Raw genomic sequence first — 7,256 nt, forward strand, 5'->3', positions numbered from 1 at the left:
GGCACTGCCCAACCGTGGGGGGGGGGGATTCAAATTTACTACAGTAACTAGTTTCCATTGATTTCTAGAGGGAAATTAATGAGAATTTGCAGATGATCAAACATGCCAAAAAGCAAGTAAAAAAAATCCCCTTTTTTTTTTTTTTTTTTTGGTTTTGTTTTTAAAATTGTTTTTTGTTTTGTTTTGTTGTGGGTAATTTTTGGTTTTTGTTTTATTTTTGTCTTCTAGTTTTCTCAACTTTTTATGCTTTGTGTGCATTTCCGCCAGTAAGTAAATCTAAAAGTAGGCTTTACTGTTCTTCATTGAATATAATGTATAAAAATTCAACAGCCATCTCCCATCACTTATCTTGTTGCTGACATCCACTGCAATTATTTTAGAGCTTATTTTTTTCAATAGGCTGGTGAAAAAAAAAATACAAAAATAAACACGTAGCAAATGATGTGTTCACCAATGTTTTGTGGTTTAGCGCTATTTAGTACCTCCTACTCTTATCAGAGGAAACCCAAGTACCATCAAACAACACGATTAAAAGATGCTATCAAACAAGCAGAATTTTTTGATAGTCCAAAGTCTTAAGATATCATGCAGGAAGTGTAGCTCAAGGCTCACGTCTGTGGGGCGTTAATTAAGCTTTCTTTGTATTAATCATTCAATGTTTAGCGAGTTATATGGTTCTCAAGGGATCGCATGAACCAAGCAAGCCTGAAAGCAATGGAGCTGAGCAGCCAATGATTCGTTATCATGAACAAAGTGATAATCGCATCTGAACTTCTGCCAAAGGAATAGTTTTGTCCGTTTTACATGAGTTAGCGCACACAGGGAGCGCTTCGGATGGAAACACTGTTAACACGTCCGAGGATTGTATTGCAGCTCGAGTTACTACGTCCTGCATCTTGCTCAACACAGAGCCAAGGCGAGCTCAGCTAAGCACGTCTGAGAGCCACACACTAGCAGTGGGACACTGTATTTATTTATGGCCTACTGATCGCACTGGCAGACTGAACACTAACTGATAATGCAGCTCTCATACTCTTGCTGTGTTATTCTCCTCTTCTGTCTGAAGACATAGCAGAAAAAAGGCATGCTTTGCCATCTCTTTCGCTTTCAAAGTCACACTTCTCTTGTTTCCTAGTCAAGGGTTATGTTAAACTGGCATTCAGTCTGTTCTTTAGTTCTTCCTCTAAAAAAACACTGCTCTTTTAAAGGAATAGTTCACCTGAAAATGATAATTCTGTCATCATTTATGTCATAATTTACTCGCCCCAATTGTCATTCCAAACTTGTTGGACCCCACTGACTTTAATTTTGAGTGCCGATCCATCACCATACTGAAATTAGTTATAAAATTAAAGTCTCCTTAAAATCAAACATTGAATTGGATTAATATGATCATAAGCCATAATTTATCGTTCAAAAGATTGGGGGCAGTATTTTTTAAATACTTTTATTTTGCAAGAATGCAACAAATAAAAAGTGACAGTAAAGACATTTGTAGTCTTACAAAAGGTTTTGAATTCAAATAAATGCTGTTCTTTTTAACTTTCTGTTCTTCAAAGAATCCTGAAAAAATAAATCAGGATTTCCACAAAAATATTAAGCAGCACAACTGTTTTCAACTTTGATATTAAGATATTAAGGTCTCATGAGTTTCTATTTCAAATATGAAGAAGATACCATGAAAAATGAGATTCCAGACATTGTAAAAGTGATTTATTTGAGCACTAGAAAAATACAATAAGAAATATTGAGTAATAAAAAGAAAAAGAAAAAGAATTAGCTTTGTATGTCAAGTACATAAACCTACTCCGATTAGCAGACACCGCATTCACACTGATACCTGTCTTACAGACAGTAATCACACGCTGATTATCAGTCATACAGATGGTAATCATGCAGATACAGCCACATTCCCTCAAAACACACACACATATATGGAAAATATTGAAGAAGAAAAAAAAGAATTATTTGTGCAAAAAGCCGATCGCTAAGTTACGCCCCCTTCAGATGATAGGTGCGTCATGAGCCATCACGAGAGAGCGCCAGAATTCAAATAAACAATATTCCGTGTTTCTTTGACTTTTTTTTTTTTAGTGGATGGTCTCATTCTGTTTGTAACACTGTATGCTACAAAACCATGTTGCTTTTTACTAATGTGATGCAGTTTTTTGACCGCAAGTTATTCCATAACGGATACAAACAATAACTCTCCCTGAAGAAATGAGACGTAAACAAAGGAATAACCATCCATATTACAACGTTATTGTTTCGTTGGACTAAAAGTGCTCTATGGGAAGTTGTTCAGTGGAAGTTGTTTAGTTTCTAACTAAACCGGGATTTACAGCTGTGGATGCGTTTGTGACTCGCTATTACGATGAATCTGGTATATACTGCGTTTTGATTATGCATGTTTTAATGTGTACTGCTTACACAGATTTAGCAAATACATCATAAATACTTTATTCAGTGCGCCGGTGTCCAGGTTAACAGGTTAAACAAAAAATAAGCTTGATAGGAAAATCTACAGATTTGGTTTCTAGATGTCTCTTTACGAATTTAGTCTGGTTTTGGTTTTTGGCAATAATGGCATGCCACATTATAACCTGTCTGTGTTAGTGTCTGCTTCATTTTAATAGCTTCTATCAAGTGTCCGTTGAGTAACTTGGATGATGATATAGGGAGGATGAGGATGATTTTCCTCCCTTTATAAGCCTATTTATTTCGCTATCACAGTCATGCTTGATTACATTGTTAGTTGCCTTATATTATTTGCATTTATTAAAATAGACCTGCACCCCACCAGAGGACCTCTTCTCTGGAAGTCACCTCAGATTACACCGTGGATGGGAATGGACAGCGTCAGAATCACCGCGAACAAAAAGTATTTGTGTGAATGTGTTTTATTTAAAGGTGTGTGTGTTTGCTTGGGTGTATGAGTTCTGTCACCACCACTTCCTGACAGAGATCCGGTGTGAAGCCAGTTCCGGACAGTTACATTTGTCAAGGGGTGGCTGTGTTGACAAGGAAACTCAGAATCCATGATCTGTTCGCATTTTCTCATGAACACAGTGTTTAAACATAAAAAGTGTCCAATGACAGAGAAAGTCACTTCCTTAGACACCTACAAGTCTAATATTTGGGGAAATGTTAAAAGTTATAGGGAAGTTGGCTTTTGAAATGTGCACTAGTTGAGCAATACTAGTGTAAACTACTGCAAACTGACTCTTGTGTTTTTTGAACATGTGGATAAATGGAGGCAGGCGATGAAGGGAGACTGTAGGTGTGACGCTTCTGGACTGTAGGCTCTTTGATAATCAGCCATGGGCACGAGCGTACCGCTTGAGCTTCCTCCAGTTGGCCTGGCTGTTTCATCACAGAAAACAGGAAACAGGAAGGGAGAAGCCAGCTGCAGGTCAAAGGTCAGGCCAAAAGAGGAGGGAAGCTGACAAAAGCACAGTATCTAAGCAGGGCTTGGCCTACAGCAACAGCAAGGAGAGGCCGGACAACCGAGATATTGGGGAGGAGGAGGGGTCAGATGGATTGTTTTAAAGGGGTCATATGATGCGATTTCAATTTTTCCTTCCTCTTTGGAGTGTTACAAGCTCTTGGTGCATAAAGAAGATCTGTAAAGTTGCAAAGACTAAAGTCTCAAATCCAAAGAGAGATTCTTTATAAAAGTTAAAAGAGTCAACCACACCTATTATTGTTTCTCCTCTATGCCCTGCCTTTCTGAAATGCGTCGATTTTTACAAAGCTCATCGGTCTGAAAAGCGAGGTGTGCTCCGATTGGCCAGCTATCCAGTGCATTGTGATTGGCCGAATACCTCAAGCGTGTGACGGAAATGTTACGCCCCTTAGCATATTGTGATGCCGTGTCCCGGAGCGACGAGACAAAAACATTAAAACCCATTATAAACGAGGCATTTGTTGCATCCAGTGGGGACATAAATTACGGATTATAATGACTTATACTGTCTTTTTATCACTCCGCGTAAACATAAAACCATGTCTGCATTTGTGATCGGAGAAATGTCAAACAACAAGCGCTACTCTACACAGCTCAAAACTCACGTTTGAATCATCAGTGGCAAATTCTTTAAATATGAAAACAAATTCCCATACTGAACCTTGACCATTGATTAAGTAGGTTTCCTGGACATAAATACTGATCACATTGTTCACTGTTGCCTCTTACTCAGGTGTTGTTTTTACCACAACTTTAACCAAATTTATATATAATATAGTGCCAATGAAACCAAGGTTGTGAGATACAGACGTACTACACACTCTGTTCAATGGAATTTAATGTCATTGGGTAATGTTGCTTAATTTTCACAGATAATCATTTAATTTACTTTTTATCCACTGGAATTTTTTTTAGGACATTTGACAAATTTGGACATTTGACTCATTGTACTTATTTTTAAGAATGTTGTGTAGTAGAAATGCATGCATATTAGTACACAGGATGTGTTGTTTTTCACTTTCTATTCAAAGACATGAGTAGGCATTAGTAATGCTGTTCATTGCGATTGTTTGCCAGCATGAGGGCTTCAGTTATTGTTCTGAAGAGTGATGCCTCTGACTCTGAGTGCAGCTCTCAAACGCCGTCCTCAGTACGACAGCTTTAGTGAGTGATTGAGCGAGCTCTGCTGCATGAGCCTGGGCTCTCTGTGCATCTGTGCCCTTCTTAGTTTGAATCTCCTGCCGAAAGCCTCTCTTCTTCCCTCATGGTTTAAATCTACATAAATATAAAGAGTCGAGTGTGACCTTTGTCTCCTTCATGCTTCAGTTTTTTCACTTGTGTGTCACTCTTTCAAACATGCACATGCTCGCAAACATTTTGTTTGAAAGTGCCAATCTGTATTACACCAAAACCTGCAGCCTCACCCAAACGCCACACAAATGTCATTGCTAAACTCCTCTTATGTGTCCTCTTGGAGAGAGGAAACATGGCACAGCTGGCTTCCCCAGAAGACACATTGGCACCCTTTTGCCACAAACAACAACTGTTCCCAGAGCCATAGATAAAGAAGTATGTAAACGCTGGCTATGAAGACAGTGGGAATTTGAGGTGTTGCAGTACATCAAATTAAATATGGCATCTACCCTGTCTAGTTTTTTTTATTTTATTTTTTTTATAAGAAAGTGTTCATTGGTTGTACAATGTGTTATCCGGATATTCAGGCATCCTACTCATTTGACATAATTTGATGAAATGCACGCATATTTGAATATTAAATTAATTAATTTGTTTTATTATTATTATTTTAATAGTGATCATTTATTATTATTATTAAGAACAATAACAACTGTTTTAATATTATTAGTAGTATTATACCTTTTTGGAAGTAAAGCTTTCTAAATCTTATCATTTAATTTTAATTTAATTAAAAAAAAAATTTCAGTGTGAATTTTATTATCAGTGCATTTTGTTTGGGGCACATCATGACCAGAGAAAGCAGATTAAATGCTGCACGTTAGTCATAGAATAGACCTTTCAGTGCTAATCCAAAGAGCCCTTCACGAAGAAGAGCTATTGCTTATGAGAGAGAAGCAGAAACTTTTTTATTGCGTAAGCTATCTTTCTCTTTTGGTTGCTTTCATTTCTTGTAGTTTATACTCCACTCTTGCATTTTTTTTTTGTAACATTCCTTTACTCACTTTGTCATTTACTTATTTTTTTTCTTGTAATCTAAGTAAGGATTCCGTTTTTGGAGGCAGCTGCGGCCTCCAAAAACACTCAGACTCTCTCTTGTGCATGTCAATTCCCCTGCTTGTACAATCCCCCACTGTGCTGCCCTGTAAATCATGGCTTTCGTTCCACTTCCTCCCCCTGCCGTGCAGCACGACCCTCCCTGCTCTCGTCTGCCTGCCTTGGGCTCATGTGCCCAGAGTCGGGGGAATCAGAAAAATGCAGCAGGCATTCAGTCCTTGCTGATACGGGCCTAGCGCCCGCCAGCCACAGAAATACCCAATCACCACCAGGCCTGACTCCAGAATCTGCTGATGTTTTCACATTTCTGTGCTGATTTTGAGGAAAAAATAACTTATCAAGAGCAATAATATGAGACTCCTGAAATTTCATGCTAAGATTTAACAAGTTTGATCTAATAACATGGCCGCTTAATTATTATTACAGGTTTTCAGGAGGACTTAAAATGGTCTTAAGACTTAATTTGACCTTCCACAAAAAAAGGCAGAAAAGGTCTTAAATTGGAGCAGAAGGTCTTGCATTCATAAAGTCATTGCATTAAATGTGGCATTGGCAGATATTTGTACTTTTTTAAATCACAAACTCAATTTATTTGGACCAGTTTCTCATAAAACAATACTTATTATTTTGTCATTTTGCTTCAAGTAAATGTCTTGATTTAAGAATCTTTGGTTATTTGCACTGGAAAACTACAAAAATAAAAAATAAAAATACTGAAGAACATTTTTTTTTACCTTTATTTGTTTAGCGCTTTATACAATACTGATTGTGTCAAAGCAGGAAAATAGTTTGTCAATAATGCAAGATGACAATAATAAAGAGTTATTTTTCCAGCTAAAGTCAGTTCATTGATGATTCAGTGATGATTCATCATCCAGTTCAGCTCTCTTCCAAGTGTCTGTGCAATCAGTCAGTCACATGAAGAACATCACATACATTTTCTTTACTTGGTCTTTAAAGCTGCAGTCCGTAACTTTTTTTGGTTAAAAATGATCCGAAATCAATATTTGAGCAAGTACATAACCAGCCAGCATTCAAAACTATCGCCTTACTTTAGCCCGATTCACAACGGTCAGCTTATAATAATGTTTTCTAATATGAGTGGTACGGGTAGGTTTTCGCGGGAAATTCGAGCATGTTGCTGCACCATTACGTCACGTCTGTAAACATAAAGAAGTTGTCCAGGTGTCCTGACATTTTATCCTACCCGTCAGATTGTCCTACCAGGGTTTACTGCGCATGCGCACATCAATATTGCGTCCCTTTACTCATGCTGAACAACAATATTTAATGTATCTGCATAACTGTAAGGGTAGGGTTGGGGTAGGTGTAGACTTTAATAAAACACAATCTAATGGGTAGGAAAAAAATTATTTATTGTTGGTTTCCTGTAGCTGTATCCCTTCTAGCTACAACCGCGAATATAACACATAATTACTGTATTTGCATTTCTGTAAGAATAGGTTTAGGGTTGTGGTAGGTGTAGACGTTAATAAACCAACCTTTTACAGGTAGCATTTTTCGTTGTCGAATTGTACTA

At 37.6% G+C, this 7,256-nt stretch overlaps 1 protein-coding gene across 2 annotated transcripts in view; it reads left to right on the forward strand.

Moving 5' to 3' along the window:
* LOC107718267 (E3 ubiquitin-protein ligase CBL-like) overlaps positions 1–7,256 on the forward strand; it is a 37,905-nt gene that overhangs the window by 14,979 nt on the left and 15,670 nt on the right. The gene's annotated exons all lie outside the window — the stretch shown is intronic.

The sequence above is a fragment of the Sinocyclocheilus rhinocerous genome, unplaced genomic scaffold (genome assembly GCF_001515625.1).
Source record: "Sinocyclocheilus rhinocerous isolate Xijiao unplaced genomic scaffold, SAMN03320098_v1.1 scaffold1024, whole genome shotgun sequence".
NCBI lineage: Eukaryota > Metazoa > Chordata > Actinopteri > Cypriniformes > Cyprinidae > Sinocyclocheilus > Sinocyclocheilus rhinocerous.